Consider the following 18,554-nt stretch of genomic DNA (forward strand, 5'->3'; position numbering starts at 1 on the left):
TTCCAACGGCTTCATACCCAGCCGGAAAGGGACACCGATATACTGGGAGGGTCTTAGTAAAAGCCTCTGACGGACGGATTTTCCCCTTTTTCCACGCTCTGTCAGGGCGTATATATACAAAGACGAGAATAAATCTGTCCGGCGAATTTCTCCTCTGGATATCTCCTAGGCCTTCTCATATGGTCTCCATGGTCCGTCATTTACCAACACAAACTTTTCCCAGTCACCCGACCGGACTCTCTGTCAACGGTGTCTGCGCTTCATGCTCCAAGCCTACGGCAACCTTTCCGCAAACCTTTTCGCCGACGTCTAATCGATGATCGTCAAATTATATGCGAAATGCGTCCGGCGTCTAAACGAGACGATGACGGTTCCTCGACTGTAAATAAATGATGGGACGCTCGCGTCGCAATGCAGGAATAGTACATTATGCAACAAGGAGGGAAACTTCGTCTTTCCGGGCCGAATGTAAGTTTGCAATACGAGAGTCGTAGGTGAGCCGAAGACGAATATTGCAAATTTGCGAGGCGAAAAGACCGTTGCCTCATTGTTGCACGCGATTCTTTGAATAACAAGAGTATGTTGCGCGTGTTTTCAGGTAACATGAAATTCAGGTTAGGGTCGCGTGATGTTAGATTTGTTTCCAACGCCGCACGTGCGCAGTACATAAAAGACCATTTTTAAGTCGCGGGATTTAAAAGTGGTCTTTTCTGTACTCCGCGCACGCGCATTCGCAGACTCATTCTACGGTCATAGAAATGGGTACTTCCTTTTCGTGCACGGAAAACACGCATGAAAAAACACGTTAAACACGCTCGCGTTGTATAAAAATATTCTCGGCCTCGTTCGTTGGGACCGGAAATCGAGACGAGTCTTTTACGACGCTGCTCTGACAGGTCAGGTTGACGTCTGGTAGCGGAAATTGACGGAAGGTATATCAAGGGTATCGTCACGTTTTTTCGAACCCCTTTTGAGCCGTTTTATCGCTTGACACGTACTCGCGTCGTGTTTGGACACAGATATATGCATGTATAAATCGAACGACGTGCGGAAGAGCGGTTCGTTTGGTATATTGATAAACACGAACCGTTTTTTTTTGTGGATGTGGATATCGGATTGTCCGTTGTATCGTTGAAAATTGGAAATTGAAAATTGAAAACGAAGAGGCGGTTTGCCTGCGACAGTTAACGTAACGCGACCAGTCGAAATGAAATCGAACCAGGCCGGTAAAGATTCGAAGCGCACGGTATCCAGCTGCAAATTCGAGATACACACGTCCGCGTCACCGCGAGGTTAAATTGCCGAGCGAATGACTCGATCTATTGAATTCGGCAGACAGCTACTGCGGGGAAAAATGTCAATAAACCCGATCGTGAGCAGCGGTGCGCGCATCGCGATTGTTGCAAATCGGGGAGAAAGGCTTTTCGTGTTATTTCATTTCCTCCCCAAAATGGTGTCGCGTCAGTGGCTAAAATCGCCAACTTCACCCTGTCCTTAGGGTTCACTGAAAAAGTACAGTTTGAAGCCACCCTTTACGTCGCTCAAACCTTACGGATTTTCGCTCAGAAACATTTTCCGTTCAACGCCAGCGATAGCATAGTAATAATTTATCGCGTCACTCGTATACTCGGGCGTTAGCGATTCCACTTAATACGATCAGATGAAATTTTTTCGAAAAACAATTACAAATGCTATCAACGAATCGTGCGAACACAATGTTCCGGGATAATGAGAACGACACAGAGGAATGAGCTGCGTTATTTTTTAAGGGGATCGAATTTCGATCGGAAAATTACATCGCGAATCTCGTTGGTAGATATACGCTTATTACACCTCGTTTCTCGGGTCTCCGGAAAACTCTGACCTTCGAACACCCTCGGGCGCTTTATCCCGTTGATATCGAAGCGGAGTCGAATTCCGCAGCAAATTTCATCGGAATTGGTTCGCATTCTCGTTTCTCGCACGCTCAACGATTAGTTGTCGTCATTTCCACGCATTGGAAATTACTTGTCTCGTTTCGTTCGCTCGGTTATTATATGTCGCAAAGCTTTTTCCGAGCTTGCAGACTGGATATACTCGAGCCGATTTTCCGCGACATCCGGTTGCGTCGCCACCCGTTACGTACATTATTATATCGATATCCCATCGCTCCACATACGCTTCTCTCAGTTGTCGTAACATTTGACCTTCTCTTTGACTCATAAATTCCGATTGTTATCCTCTGTGCGTGATTTGTCTGAAAGGAGGAAAGAGAAATAAATAGTCGAAGATATCGGTCCTTCAGATTTTTGTTTGTATTCTGCTCTCCATTTTCTCAACGATTTACGCACTCGTACATGTTACAAAATTCAATATTTTTATTTGCATAAATTTTTATACAGCTGCACAGGAGCTGCGAGTGGAAACAAAGGAACTATAACGAAATACGTATAACGCGACAGCTAAAGAATTCAACGTCTGTGATTGAAGATTCTTTTCGCGGCGCTTCGGCGGTCCTTTTATCCGCTCAATGAACTCTGGCGGAATTCTTCTCTTCTCGAGACTCGGAATAAGATGATATAAGGGTTAGACTATTATGCCGCGGAAATGAATTCGGCAAATCTCCGGCAGATATCTTACGAATCTCATTTACTTATCAAACTTTCTCCCCTCTTTCTCTCCCCAGGAATTTTGAATACGTCCTCCAATTTAAATCTCTGCACACATACCGATGTGAATGGTAATTCAAATTATCCCTACGACTTATACGCCTTTACTCCGGCTGTTTATTTCACCCACTTCTTTGCCGAGTGCCGGGAACGCACTTTATGAAAATCATTACGCCAGCTCTTCGGTGTATAAAAATTATTGTTCCCATTTCGAAGATACCGCACTGCAAAGATCGTGCGAGCAATAGATGGCACGAATCGAGCATCGACACAAAAAGTCCACCAATTTCCGTCTTTGTTGCCGCCGGTGCCCCCGTTTGCAATTTTCATTGTTATAATTCGCTTTGTCCGCAATGCCTGCTCGCAGAAACTCAGCTCCCGGTGCCCGAGAATTGCTCGCAAACGAGAAACACCCGCCTTCACCTGCAACGCTGAAAACCAACCGTCGATTCGACAGGTTCTTTCGATTTTCTCAAACTCCTTGTAATTCCCGAGAACCTTATGTCCGGCTGAGTTATTGCATAACCGCAAGGTTTGGCCAAGCATTGGAGAAAATATTGCTTTCGTCAGAATACACTTGTTTGCTTGCGTTAGTGCGTAACCGAATTATACTTTGTAACGTGATTGAACGAAAAGAAGAAGCGATATTTAATCGAAAATACACAGTCACTGTCCGTGACTGATGAAACAAATAATGAAATATTTTTTATTAGTATTTAAACCGTGCCGTTCACCGATGAGTGTGAACTCATTGATAGTACACATACATACGCGGGGTAGCAAAAAGTACTGCGGAAGTTTTAAAACTGCCACCACGTCTAAAAAGTGAAGTATTCGGGGGGGTGGAAAGCGCGACGAGTAAGTTAATTAAATAGCGGTGAAACGGAAAGGGGGAGCTGCGATGAAATTAAAAGATTTCTCGGCTGTCAATTTTATTTAAATTCATTTTCAAAACTGGGACGGGTTTAATTAATAGTGACGGTTTTTTTACCGAGTGTACGATACAGTTGAACGGTGACAAGGACACGGATGAAAACGATCTCTGCGGCAGAAATTGGGCGGTAAAAATAAATTTTGCGAGGTCTAATTATACCTTTGCCGAAAATTTAAAATAATATTTCTCTACGGGAACTTGGAAAGCTTTGGGGTAAAGGCAATTAAAATCGTGATAACTTACCTGCAGACAGTGGATATATATATATTTTTGCCAGGGAAAAATATAAATGAGCTCGCTTCGCGATGAAAAGGACTATCGAGCCGTAATTTCGAGACTCCGAAGTAATACCCTGCACTATCAGCTCCTGTGCATTTTCAAGTGTAACGGAGAACGGACCTTATACCATACGCTGAAAGGCGGACGAGAAGACGGAAGTTGAATAATGTTGAAAGGGCGTTCAATTTCATCCGCAGGAAATACGAGAGACGTTAAACGGATATTCCTGTGGCTTGATAATTTATGCGCATTAAAGTCTTTGGCAAATAAATTCTTACGCCAAATATGACGAAGCGTGTAACATAGATAAACCCGATAAGCTATGTCAACATTGATCGATAAACAAATTAGATGCGTAAGAGAATGGTTCGTAGCAATTAAAGCGCGGAATTCTGGCTCGCTTCGAAAGTATAACGATTTTCCAATACTGCACTGTACAACCTACGCGATTAAATATTGTTCGAGGTATAAACAATGCAGGTTGTAGACTCTTCCCACAATCGGTGCGAATGTATCGTTAATTAATCATAAACCAAGTAATGAATATTAAAAATAACGTCAGCCAAGCCAACCGGGGTCGATAACGCTCCAGAATAATGTCACGCTATGCCTGCATCGCTCGACGCTCACGTAACTCTGTGTATAATAGGAAGAAAAGCGAAACACGCAGGGAACCCTTCTCCATTAGCACGCGAGGATTTTCAATTTGCCAAAGTCTAGGGCTGTCGAGCTGGAATTAATTGATGATTAGACACGCTTCTCAACAGAGTGGCTCCGAAACGTTACAGGCATGCCTTTTACTTCTACTTTGGCATAAATCTAGTCCGACGATTCGACAATCACGTTGTTGACGTTCGTACGCATTCTCTGCATCTACCTGCAAATTGAATAATTCGAATTAAACCTATGGTCGAGTCCATTTGATCGATACGTAAAAGTGGCACTTTGTATAGAGTTCTTAATAGATAAGTCTTTGACGGTAAGGTAAGGACTTGACAAACTTTAGCATTTTTAGTATCGAAATGTACCCTGTTATGTTGTTAAAAATAATTGAATGAGATAAATTTACCCCTCGATAAATGAAATTGTACCGAAAGTAGCTTTCAGTCACTCGTTTCCAGCGTGGCTCTATAATGAATCCAATTTGACGATCAAAGCAAGCTAATTAATCAAGTAACCAGACTTTATTGATGGAATTAAGTGGATCGACAAATTAAATTCACCTTGCATATTCACCATGAAAATTGGTTAATTACCTTTTGCCGAAAGAAGGAATATTCACTACCGTAAATTATCGCCTTTTCTTAATTTCAATATCAATATGCGTTAAAGGCTGAAACGGTGCGAAAATATTGTTGAAAAAACAAGAAGCCTGCAACTGAACTGACGCTCGTGTAAAAGAAAAAGATTCGGTTAAGCAAAAAATGTCTGCATCGGACGTTATTATAAAGCTCCTGTGCCAAGCTTGTTCTGGCCTCGACATATCTTGAGAAATAAAAATCTATTTTTATTATTTCTCTGCGAGTTATGAATGGAATGAAATAAATCGTGCGCTAATGTATTATACAACAGGGTGTGTTTTATTTTCAGACAAAGTTACTTTCCGATCGATCTATGAAATTCTTGACCTTCGTTATCGTGCGTTATTATTTTTGATTAACAATTCTTAGAAATGTGCCGATATCTTACCTCGCGTCGTATAAATTCGTCACGAAATTCATGAGACGCTTAATTCAAGGCGGCCGATCATAAATCGCGTAGTACTTTCACTCTCGTTGTGCCGTGTTGCGTACCTGCGATGATGGCGGCGATCGATAGTGTAACAAGTTTGACAGCCGAAAGGGGGAAGATGGAGAGACTAAGAGAATTTCGAATGTATTGTATAAGCGTCGAAGCTGTACAACGGGGTTCGACAAGGAGAGTGTACTTCTCCTGGGAGATAATGGCTCGCGGCTCCGTGTCACGATTTTCTATTGCATTTCATCCCTTCGCACAACCGGCCGCGCCTCGAGTAAACTTTTTTTTTTTTTTTCTTTTGTCCTTTTTTTTCTTCCTTTAACAAACTTTTTAGCGACGTTGAAAACTCAAGCGCCGCGTTGGGAAACCTTCCGGGATGTAAATTTTTATTTTTTCTTTCGCCAGGATACTTTTTCCGCGTGGTAAATTATTCGCTTATTCATACTTGGATAACAGTTTGCTGCGGGGAGTATGAGGTATAAGGTATTAGGTGTAGGAACAAAGCCCGGGTATAATGCGAACAGGGAAACGAGACTATAATACTTCGCTTACTTTAAAAAAATGCGAAACAGGCACTGATACAGGTTTCAGCTGAGAAATAAAGCTCCTTTTCTCACGTAACAGTCCGTGATAGGCTTGTTACAATAATTAACGGCCGTACCGCGAACCTAAGACCTCGTCGTTGGTACGAATAGAGGAATACGTACGATCCTTATCTGACCGTCTGCGGTTCATCGTATGCAGTGAAACGGCCCAGAATGATTCGTATATTCAGACAACGTGCAGGCTCATCCGTTGTTATGAAAGTCGCGTATAACTTGTGCAATTTCGTCTCCGTTATACGGAGGCCGAATTTTGTTATCAACTAATCGTAAGTTAAATTAACGTGAGAGTACGCGTATAATAGATAAAGTTGTCGTGGAATTGAGCGAAGGCCGGGAAATTGTTGAAACTAATTTTGTCACCGTCGAACAATTGTCATTGATTGTCGTTATATTTATTCCGATTCCTCGCGTTTTCTGCCTCGATCGACGCTCGTCGTATCCTTCGGATATTCGGTGTCGTTGAAAACAAGTCGTTATATCCCTGAGTTCGATACGAAATTTCTTCCACGACCATTATAATGCCGAGAGCTTACTTGTGAAGGGTCGGTCCTGATCGCGGAAAAGCTTTTCTGTACGTCCGTCGGTGAAAGGATTTTTCGAGAAACGCTCGGAGGTGATCCTTGGCAGTTACTGTTATCGAGACACGACAATATCGAGGCTTCGGGAGATTCCCATCGATATTGAAAACTTGGAGATCATTGTGTTCTTTGAAACCGTCTGACGGTGCTGCGTGAAATAGAAAAAAGAAAGAAAAGCAAAAGAAGCGAAATAGCGTCCAGCGCGAAGCAGATGAGGCGAGTCTTCGATCCTCGATGTCGGGAATGCGCAATGCGTGCAGGGACAAATCCAAGGATCTGTGGATGATGTATTAGAAACGCGTTCCCAGATGGCTCTTCAAACTTGAATTTAGAGATGATAACGATACCGACCGCTTATGGCAGTTTGTAGATTCTATTTCATTTTTCATTTATTTCGTTTTATTCCGATCCTACGAACAGGTATGTGTTCCTCCGTAGGGTTTACTAGTATTTATGATATTTATGCAAACTTTTAAATTCAATAAATAAATAATTGAACAAATGAATAAATATCACGTTGGAACAAAGCGTGAGGAGAATGGAATCATGCGAAACGACTACTTTGTGTGAACTTGGACCGTCGCGTCGAGCAGTCCTTTGGGTATTTAATAAATTGTCGGCGCGTGTCTTTTCGTCCTTGAGGAAAGGGTGGTTGGAGGATAAAAGATGAGCAACTTCGCTGTCACAGATTATGGCTATCAAGCCGAAGAAGCGAGACTGTAGCGTCTGTTGTGCGTTTTCTTCCCGAGGGAACCGCTGGCGAAATTTCATATCGAGTAGAAAGCGTACGCCGCACGAGCTAATTAGTTTTCACAGTGACAAAAAAAGTTTTCCTTCCAAACAGAAGGACTAGACGACGAAAAGAAGAAGGAGAAGGGCACAGTGTTTAATTATGCAAATCTTGCCATCCGACTACTGCTTTCGCTTATCGCGTGACTGTTGTTGAGGAAAATAAATTTAGACGAGAAAAAAAGAGGCACGCAGGTCGTCGTGTAGCCGTGCTCGGAGTGTAGTTTCTGCTTGAATTCCGTAATTTACGATAACCTCGAGAGCAAATGTGAGCCGGCCAAACCTTTTCCTTTTATATTCTCTACAGCCCGAAACGTTTCCTTCGATTTTCTGAGCCAGAACTGAAAATTTCGGGAAGATGTTGGAAATTCGCGGCGGACTGAGTTATAAATATGCCCATTGTATACCTCGGACCCTGCCACTTCGGCTTCGAGATACACCCTTGACTGCATATTGAGGTCGTTTTTGAAGTGTCGATGGGTTTTCCGGAGAAATACCGCACAGTATCGAATTATGCGATCGATCCTTGAATCCCTTCTCAAAGGCCGAAGTATCATTCGCTCACAGGTCCCGGAAGAACCTTTTGATAAGCAACGTTCAGCGTGCGGAATGCCCTATAGTCATATACTCGTGGTATAATAGCTCGCTGGCGCTTTTATACGCTTCGGCTGCATATCGCTCGCTGAAATTTCTGCTCCACGGAATTCTGATCTAACGACTCGGGTAGCGATGGTGGACATTTAATGGCAGCACATCGCGTCTCCTCACTCTCGCTGTAATCTTGCCAGGGAAAGCACAATATACATTAGCGACGGGAGAGCCGGAGGGTAATGAAGATGGACACGAAGTACGACGAGGTGTCAGGGATAACGAGGCTACTTTGTCAAGCGGGAAACGCAGAAACGTGTTTGCGGAGGAGAGAAGGAAGGAAAGGAAGAAAAAAATCATTCGAGGCCGCCGCGTGTTTTTTTCTCATACTTCTTTTCATATTAATTTTTTTTTTTTTTACATACATTATACCTTTCTTACTATGCGGGTCAAGTCCGAAACCTTTATACGAGATTCAGATTTTTCACTACTTTTTTTACTTCCCACAAATCTGTAGATCGACTATTCGTTTGCCATACAAGCCGTTTCGTTTTCTTTACGCTCAGTTCTACGAGCATTTGTCGATCTGTTATTTAATCTCTCAGCAAGTGATTGAGTCATGAATAAAATTGTAATTCTATGCAGGAAATTAATCCACTTCGTCCGACTGTTACGTAGGTTGTGAAAAAACCGTATTTTATTCAGATTATGGAGTGTCAGAGAGAGAGAGAGAGAGAGAGAGAGAGAGAGAGAGAGGAAAAGTTATGAATGTATAAATCGTGTGGCTGGCTGCAGAATGGTATAATATCATTGGTATATCTGAAATTCACAGATATTTCAGCACAAAAAACTTTGTGCAGTTTCGAATGTATCTACTTCCCCTAACAATTGAAAAACGCAAATCTCTTGTCTGTTACAATTGTAACACGTGAGTCATTATTTGTACGTACCTGTAATATTACGAGTGAAAAATGTAGGTAATCTCGGCAAATCAAAAACGCATTTCTTCTTCTTTACATCCCCAGAATTCCATTCCGAGACATAATTTCTCGGTACGACGTGCCGCGTTTCGAGTGTCATGGGAGTTAATCGAATCTCCGGAGCCCTCCGACATACCTGTATACCTTATATAAACCTGCACCCCGCATACAGATAACGTCGGGACGTACACCGCAAAAAGGTTTAAAAGGGATGAAATTCGAGCCAAGGTTTCGGAGGTCGGAAAAGTTGGGCCAAGGCGCATTTTTTTTGTACCTAAAGTGCGGAGGTACCAAGGAAATTCCCGAGGGAAGTTTTAGCCTCGTATCTCACTGTCGACCCGTTGTCGTGCAGGAGGTCTGAAGAGCCGCCATTATACACATAATGCCGGAAAGAAAGGACTGGCCGGAAATTGAAGGATATTGGCCGACGAGGAGTAAAGTGGCTCGATGAAAAGCGCACTTTTCTCGGCCACACGCCACGCGGATCGCGTACGTAACAATGACGGTTGTAACTGATATTCACCCGTTTCACCCGGTGCACTTCGAGAGTTATAGCAAATACACGGCTATCGCTGAGTGCAATTTCTTCCAGCGATTGTCCTCCCTTCGGGATAATATTCATCCTTGCAAATAGGTTGGTATACCGGTTTGCTATTGTGCGAAACTCGTTAAATAGGCAATGTGGAAGGTCACGCAAGGTTGAACAATTGCGTCAATTAGTGCGGAGGACCTTTCATTCCTAGTCGTGAATTTACCCGCGCCGGTGGTGGATGTTGCTCAGCGGTTGCCGAAACTTTCCCAAATTCTACCCTCATCGTCAGTTAACACGATCCTATCCCCTATTTGCGGCGGGCAAGCCGCACGTATGTGAAACACGCGTGTGGCTCGGGGAAATTGCGAGGGTTGGGTTTTACATGTATAAGTGCTGCACAGCTCGTAGGACGAGTCGAGGATATAATCCGAGAGTCTCGGGCCTTAGTTTCCGCTTTAGGTGTGTATGGAGTATTCTGGAACCCGGGGACTCGTGGTTCATGAAATTTTGAAGAGGTGGCGTTAATTATTTAGCGACTTGACGGGTGCCACGACAAGCCTCCCCTATCTCTTAATCCCCGTCTTCATCCTCCTTCCGACATCCTGACGGTAGTGTGTTGCTGAGTTAAGCTGGGCGGGAACCTTGGCGGGGAGCAGCTGCTTTTCGCATTTTAGAAAATTTCACGTGAAATCATGCAGAGAGTTGAGGAGGTTTCGCTTGTTTTTATTATTCGACGTGGCAGGAATAAATCCATGCGAAAATAGAAAGGAATTCAGGCATGAAACTTCCGCTTCGTTATTTCGTATTGCCGCGCGATTTCAGTCCGGAGGAATATTGTGCAAAGGGATGCAATTTCAGAGGAAGAAACGACGATGCTGCAACGCTGTTTGTCAACTTGGTGACCGAAAAAAACAATTCCCTCGTAGGTAGCAAAGTTCTTAATTTTAAGTCGCGTCGCTGCAGGGTTCGAAACTTTGTTAAGTTAATGCGACGTAATTGAGAGCGTGGATGTATCAGTTCTGAAATTGAAAACATATTATGACGGTAAGGCGGGGAAAGTTTTCGTCAATAACGGCCTTAGCAGAACCGAGGCTAAAACTTTCTTCACTTGTTGTTTCGGTAATAAAGTATCGTACCGAAGCGGTGGAAATAGTTTCCTCGGTGGTTTAATAGAACTTGCAGACAAAATTCATAAGTCGACAGGTATGCGGGATGAGCTGCAGGAACCTGAAAATGTCTGTCGAAAAAAACAACTTATTAGTCAACTTCAGACCGAGCTAGGCTGCTGGTTCAGTCCCCGGGTGTATCTTTTTTGCAGCGAAAATTCATTTCCCTCGTGTATTGCGTTTTCACGGGGCAATGTGTAAAGTTAACGTTGTATGGAAGATGATACATCGTTTGTAATAATTCTCAGCATCAACGTCATACCTCGACAAACGTAAGGTACGTCTTTTTTTCAACTCCATTCTCCGAGAGTTTCGTGGTGTAATTTCACTTTCGTCCTTTTCTTTTTGATTCACTGCGTTAAAGGACGATGCTAGAATTTTTATCCCGCATACCGATTGGCGAGAGAATCCGAAGGCTCGTTTGCGGTCAGAGTTTGTAGGGTGAATTTTGCAAGGTACGTTGAATTGAAGTAGGCATACAGAACCCGCCGCTCTTGTTGTATAATGGGAATTGTGCGGTCTACCCTGATTCGCAAACGGGTATTGTTGAGGAGGGTTTCAAGGGTCTCGCAACACGACGCGAGGTGAGAGAAGGTGAAAGTGAAAGTCGTAGCGACGCCGGCTAAAAAGCGAACGGTTATTGTTTCGAAAAACCGCCTCATCGAGGGTGCAAAGGGAAATCAGCGATCCGAGGATTATTCACGATCAGACCGAGTTTCAAATTCATAATTATAAATAGGGATAATTTATCGTGCGGAAATTTAAGGGGCTGAAGAATTACCGCAATTATTCACCGCTTGTTAATTAACTAAATTTAAAAAAGACCAGTCGAATGTTCTCGTTTAACAACCAGTCTCGATTCGGGGATCAATTATTCTTTTCGGCTTTTTTTCTGTACTTTCCTACGCCCCCACGTCGTTTTGCAAAAATGCAAATTATACACGGTGACGTTTAATTACCTGGGTGAAAAATCGGAGAAAATAGTGTAACGAGTACAACAAATGTTTTTAATCACCGTCGTAGAACTCCGAGAGAGGGAAGCAATCGGTGGAGTGTTTCACCCTCTCGCACTTCGCCTCTCACTTTACGCTCTAGGGAAATTAAAACTGAATTCGGTATACGGAACGCGCTGTTTGTTACATACGTACGTTTTGTTTTCTTTTGTGCGCGCGTCTAGATACACATACAATTAATACACATCATGCATATGCAGGTTAAAATGATGAGGAAAAGGGAAGAACTTGGAGACATTTTTCATTATTATATGCATAGCACGTGAAACGTACGTTAGATTTGATTTAAATTCGTGAAATAGGATTACCTTTTCTTCCGTAGGCAGAATTAATAATTGGAGGTTGTTGATAAGTTTCTCGCACCTGTAATAAGGCTGGTCAGCACGAGCGGTTTCGATATCATGAAATAATGGTGGGACATTAGGTATTGTATAATTTTCATCGATCAAAACTGTACAAGAAGTAATGCATAATAAATATATTCCAATTGGATCTGCAAGATCGAGTACAGTATCCTCGGGATAAAAGTTACTCGAATATGATTTGAAAAGTTTTCGAGGGCAAGATGAGAAGGAAAGAGAACTTTCCTTCGGTATATAAAATAATAAATTGAATGCCAATTCACTTACCTTTGTATCGCAAAGTGTGTATATCTATATATGTGTATTATTTATAACGAACGTCAGAATTGACGGAGGTATAAACGAAGAACGAGGCACTCGGAGAAGAATGAGAGGCAAAAAGAGGAGAAGAGGAAAGCTCCGTGAGGCGAACCCATTAACCAACGAGTATACTAGGTATTTCTCTCATCACAATAGGAAGAAAAACATTTGGTATCACTCTGAGAAAACAGCACTGCCAACCTTGCAGCCTTCCACAAATATACAAACACCGGGAACTTATTTTTCCGGGTTTTTGGGCCTCGCCTGAATTATGGCCTCTTATTTTACCGCGTGCTTGTTAGCCACCTCAACTTTGGTATCGCGATCATTATACGTGTAATTTTGGGCCATCTGCTCACCTGAGACACTCTCGTTCAGCCGGTTTATACAGACGATGCAGATTTTCTTCGGTAATTTTATTATACATATACCTACCCGCACTCTTGTAGCTCACGCCATAGTTTTATGTTTTGTTAAAAACTGAAATAGCGTACTGGTTTTGCAACAATTTATACGGTATAGTTTGAATCATCCAACCGTGTGAAACTGTACAAGGATATTGTGCCATTTTGATTAAACGCTTTTGAGACGTAAGGATTGTCAGTTGAGTCTGATTATCACAGACGCCGTTCTGTAATCAGACAACTGCAGTAATCGCGGTATTGGAAAAAGTTGATCGTTCAACTTGTAGAGTGCCCATGTAATAGATAAAAGCGTGGTGCTGCTGACGGAGGAGATTTTTAACGCTTTTATCTTACTTTGTTAAACTTCCCTTCGGCTTTTTTTCGATTTTTCTCCTTTAACGACGAGAAACGGGAAGAAAAATGAACCACTCGACGACTCCGAGGTCTCGGTGACATTTTCCAGAACAATTCTTTGCGCTTCTTCGATATTAGAGATTAATGACCCGTCACGGTGTTATAGCCGGCGAGATGTAAGTTGGAAACAAAATTCAGTTTTCCAAAGCACATCTCTCTCTCTATTTTTACGAACATCGGTTTATAATTATTAATCGGCAAGACGTATTTCGGGTCTTGGAATATATATCGAAATTAACGGTTGAATCAAGGGGCGTTATCTACATTTTGATAACGACGTTCGATAAACCCAGCGTCGAGAACTCTCCGGGCGTCGGTATCTCGCCCGGTATTTGCAGACAAGAGGTCCTGGAAACCCGCAGGTTGATTACGGATACTCGCCTTTCCACTATACGCGCGTAATTCAAGCGCAATCCTCCGGACCAATAGACGCATATTTGCACGCGGAAAACACACCCGAAGTTAGCGCATACTTGTTTACAGAGTTAGACAGTCGCCCGAGGTGGATTTGTGACATATTTCCGAAAATTTCTTTTAATGTATTGTGCATACATCGTGAAATTGATTACCAACGTTTTCCTTAGAGTCAGATGGCTGTGACAAGACGGTGCTGTATTCAGAAAGTTTGAACGCCTTTAAGTTTTGCTCGGTATTCATTAATTATAAAGAATGGTGCTTGAAACTATACAACTTCCGGAAAAAGCACAGCGGAACTTTGTCGTGTCAGATGTTTCAGCCTCGGTAGATGAAATTCTTCCATCTCGGTTACGTGGCCGGATTTTTATCCAAGGTTTTCTTGCGGGATAAAATTTTTTCTTTCTTATCGCTAGTTAGTAGCCGTACTTCTTTCCATTCGAACGATACCAAGTTACATAGCCGCGGGCATGTAGCCTCTATTCCACCTGCTGCAGGTTCAGAATATTAACAAGTAGCAGAGTTCTTTTTTTTTACTTTGCAGTAAGCTTAATTCAACAGTGGCGTGTAATTGTCCTATTTAAGCGCACGACGATATACGTACGTATACCAGAGGACTTAACCATCGTCTGAATTTTTTTTTACTTGAATAACTTTTCCTTGAGCTTTTCCCTCTCTTGTATTCGGTCGCCACATTCGAATTTGAACTTTGCACACACCGAACGACTGCACATGTGATTGTTTTTTGTTTGCTTACCTCGCACGCTGTTCGATTTGTTTAACGCAGGCTTGGGCAAAAAATTGGATGGTCGTCCCTGAGAATGTTTTCCTTCTACCGCTTCGTCCCGCCCACGATTTATTATTTTTTCATTTTCAATGATGGTACTTCGCGGAGTGTTTCGCTTACTCACGTACCGTTGGCTCGTTTCACCGAAATTCCCAAATATAACATGAATTATTTGCTTAAATTTTTTCTTGCTTCGTACTAACAGCAAACTCTAGAGATAGTCGCACTGTACATCGATTTTTCGACGGATGACCCGTTTTCTTCTCACTCGTAAACTTTAACCGATAAGTGAGGAACGTGTTAGTGCTCACATTTCACGGAACTCATATCCGAAACGTAAACCCTTCAGAAGCGAGGTTACCTAAAAAATTTCGTTGCAAAGTAGTGGAAAATTGCTTGGCGAACAGTGAGATAAGCAAGGCGATTCCAAACGCGAGACTTTTTGTCGCCAACTGTCTGAGCTTTAATAATATTTATACGATACTACTATACGTGTCGCGAAGTACAATTGATCTAAAATGCGAGGATGACACCATAATATTTATACAACAGACTTCGTGGTCAAGGTCGCTGGCAAACACTCCCTACACCTACACGACACGCTCTGCTTCACTGTCTTTTACTGACCTGTAAGTACAGTGTATCGGTAAATACTGGAAAGAAGCCAATTTGTTCGTCGCTCAAAAGTAGCCGAGGAATCGAGGATTTTATACGAGCTGGGAGATTGCTTTGGACCTATTCCTACATGCGTTTCTACCATTTCGTTTTATTGTTCGTGTATAGTACCTTCAACTCCAAAGAGACCACTGATGTTTGATACTCGGGGTTTCGAAGGTCCGACGTGTGCTTGAAGCATCTTCAACAATTTATTATCACATATTCAGAACTCATTGTCTACCTTGCAGTCGGAAATAATAACTGACGAAATGGTCAAAGAAGGCTAACGGTATTATTCTGGTGTCCAACATCGAATTCTTGCTAATCGCACCCGAAGCTTGATTAAATTCCGGCCGCTGCCTGAGGGGGAATTCATAAATATACGCGAATATCATCAGAGCGATCTAAAACGTGATGCAATGGGACGTTATAGATAGTTTCCTATTTTCTTTGTCGTCTCGATCAGCTTTTCTTTCCCAAGCTTGCTAACCGAAATCTATTTCGAGATAAATCACAATTTGCCATGTTACGTGCTGATTCTATTCGAAGCAATCTTCCCTCGGCGATACGTCATTTTAGCATAATGTGATCTGCGATTTCCACTTTTATCCCCTCCGTTCGATTTATAAACTAAATTGATTTCACCCCGTATTTATATCAAGGTATTTTCGTTTCTGTTCCAGATGCTTCATACGGACGAGACCTCAAAAATATTCTGAGGGTACGTAATTATCACAAATTGAGCGAGCGGTGGTTTTGCATTCGCAGTAACTGAGAGAGGTTACGGTTGTATGAATAAATCCTATTATCGTTAAGATCCCACACACTCCGCAAGTATTATCGATCCCGCGCTCTCTTTAGGAGTCTGAGGCTTTACGACACCCGCAGTCCTTATTAATTTTGGAAACTAACGGACCAGATATTTTCATCGTGGATAGGAGACGGGGTTAGAGAGAGACGGAGAAACATCCCCGGTCCAAGAGAGGGACGGGCAGTGGAGATATAACCGTTCGACCTTTTCATCAGGACGAGATCCTCAATTTCGTTCCTTCCTCGGCAAATTCGACTTTCATATCCTTCGGACACGGTTCGGTCCACCTTGGAAAAATGAAAAGGAAAGAATGTATACACGGAAAGAGCAATTCCTCGTACACGCACCGGCCTTATTACCTTTCCTGAGGATTGAGTGCGGCCAACAACGGGCAGACAATACCCCTCCAATTACGCTTGGACAGCTCGTAAAACCGCCGTCAGTTGACGGCTCGGAACGAATCCAATGACGTTGGTAGCCGCTACACTGTTGACTAGGTTTACGAGTCGGAGGCTCGGATTGTCAGGCTACCGCGTCTGAACGCAACGCGGATTAACTACTGCCGCCGAATGTTTCAAACTTTAATTACCAACGGCGTTTACCGTACTCACATAGCCAACGATTAGCGCGTGTTGTCATCAATGGCGCACACGGAGCGTGGTTTTCGCTGATTTAACCTGCAATTTTCTCTGCATTTGCACCAGAATTCTATTCGCAAGCTCGGGGTCCATTATTGGTTTCTCTTTTAAATCAACCGAACTTTACCGTCAGATGATTTTGTTGAACAAACAGAGGAAATTGCTGCGTCGTTGCGTCAACGGAAAACCACAATTTTCTGATTCTGACACAGTAGTGATGTCGCTGAATTGCTTGCAGTGCTTTATTCGGCGAAGCAGCAATTTTTATCATTGATCCTGCTGCAACGGTTCACTAGTATTTTTAGTTGACAGCTTATTTTTCATGGTTATTGAGTTGTTTCTACGTGGAGCACCGACTCTCTCGACGATTCAGTAGATCTATCACTTCATCTGCACTGCATCAGAAAAGATTACCTTTCAGCTCGAACATCTTTTCGAATTCAATTTTCAGACGGATGTATAACAGACCTTACTATCTGCAATCCATGTCCCTACACGCCTAAAAGCCAACCCGTAAATAAATCTTCCGTGGATCTTCCATTTTCGCGCTGCAATATGTCGCTCAGCCTTATTTCTGAAACGCGGGGATTACGCTGGTCGGGACCATCAGCTATCACGTGACAGCTGTCACCCTGGTTTGACGGGACCATCGCTACCCTATGCTGATGCCTTACTCGCCCATTCTGGTCCGAATGTACATGCCACGTGGTAGGCAAGACTCGGAGATCTGGAATTCAGAACGAGGTTTTGAGTAGGAACGAGTCTTACCACATGAAATGTGATTACTTGAACGTTTTTAAAGCTATGACGCGTCTCGCCGCATGGTGCCTTTGGTGGATCGATATACCATGGCGTCCGTGGTAAATGCATCTATCACCAGTATTGTGAATTCCACGGCGATACTTTTCTGACAGATTACGAAGTATTTCGGGAGAAACTGAGCCCACGGGAAGGTTGAACCCTTAGGAATAGAATAATCCGGAAAGTTGGAAATCCGTGGTGGCAAAATTGTCGCGAGAAGAGAAAGTTGCAAGAGCTGAGTTGAAAGTTACTTTTCCATTCCAGACGGGTATTATGCTCTTATCCGTCCTTAAGCGGCCATTTTTGAACATACAAAGACCAGTACAAAGCAGTAATTCTAAATCACTGAACCGACAAATACTCGCTACTCGCAATTTTCAAGAAGTGATAGACCTACGTGCTCGATATACGTTAGATCGACGTTAAATAAACCGTCAGTCGATTGCGGGCTGCGAAACACCTATGGAACCCACATTTCGTTCTTTCTATCGGCCAAATTAGCGTCACCGACGAAAAATCGACACGTTTATTTCGCGGCATGTAAACAGCAGCAAAATAGGCATTGGAATATTGGTACAACTTTTCATCTCCAAGGCATTGGTCCCTGGAGCACTTCTCGTGAAGCGGACGACGAAAAAAATGTTTTTGATATTCTTTCATATTTGGCCTAATTGTACTTCTAGAAGGTATGAATGTGAACACCCACTTCTTTTTTGTGAGGTTTAGTTGTCAATTTATGGGCTTCTATAGAATCGACGTAATTGAAATAGGGATTTTTTTGAAGCAGTTTTTTCAATTGAACAAATTTGCAATAAAATATTAAAGACAGTAGTTTCTATAGAAGATTTACTGTTCTTTTTGATTATGAACTCAGATTCGAAATTAGATTTTTTTTCATGTAAAAAAACTGGAAGCCAACATTTCAATTCAGAATTTGGATAACTTAATTTTTTTTTTTCAAATAAATCTCAAAAATAGCTTAAAGTACATAGGAAAAACTGCTTCTGAAAACTTTTATTTCAAGTACGTCAATTCTTCAGAAGCACATAACTTGACGACTAAACCTCATAGGGGAAAAAAAAAATAATGGGCGTTCACATTCACACCTTCTAGAAGT

The 18,554-nt window shown here is 42.5% G+C and overlaps 1 protein-coding gene across 7 annotated transcripts in view; it reads left to right on the top strand.

Moving 5' to 3' along the window:
- LOC124187797 (protein qui-1) overlaps positions 1–18,554 on the top strand; it is an 89,329-nt gene that overhangs the window by 57,966 nt on the left and 12,809 nt on the right. For 4 of the 7 annotated variants that reach the window (XM_046579981.1, XM_046579975.1, XM_046579974.1 and 1 more), the window contains exon 2: positions 15,871–15,908. The exons of 1 other annotated variant lie outside the window; for it this stretch is intronic. The gene's annotated coding sequence lies outside the window, so the exon portion shown is untranslated. Of the gene's footprint in view, positions 1–15,870; positions 15,909–16,445; positions 16,469–17,087; positions 17,415–18,554 lie in introns of those variants that run through there. 2 more of the 7 variants (XM_046579976.1, XM_046579978.1) reach the window with 2 other exon arrangements.

The sequence above is a fragment of the Neodiprion fabricii genome, chromosome 1 (genome assembly GCF_021155785.1).
Source record: "Neodiprion fabricii isolate iyNeoFabr1 chromosome 1, iyNeoFabr1.1, whole genome shotgun sequence".
Lineage (NCBI taxonomy): Eukaryota > Metazoa > Arthropoda > Insecta > Hymenoptera > Diprionidae > Neodiprion > Neodiprion fabricii.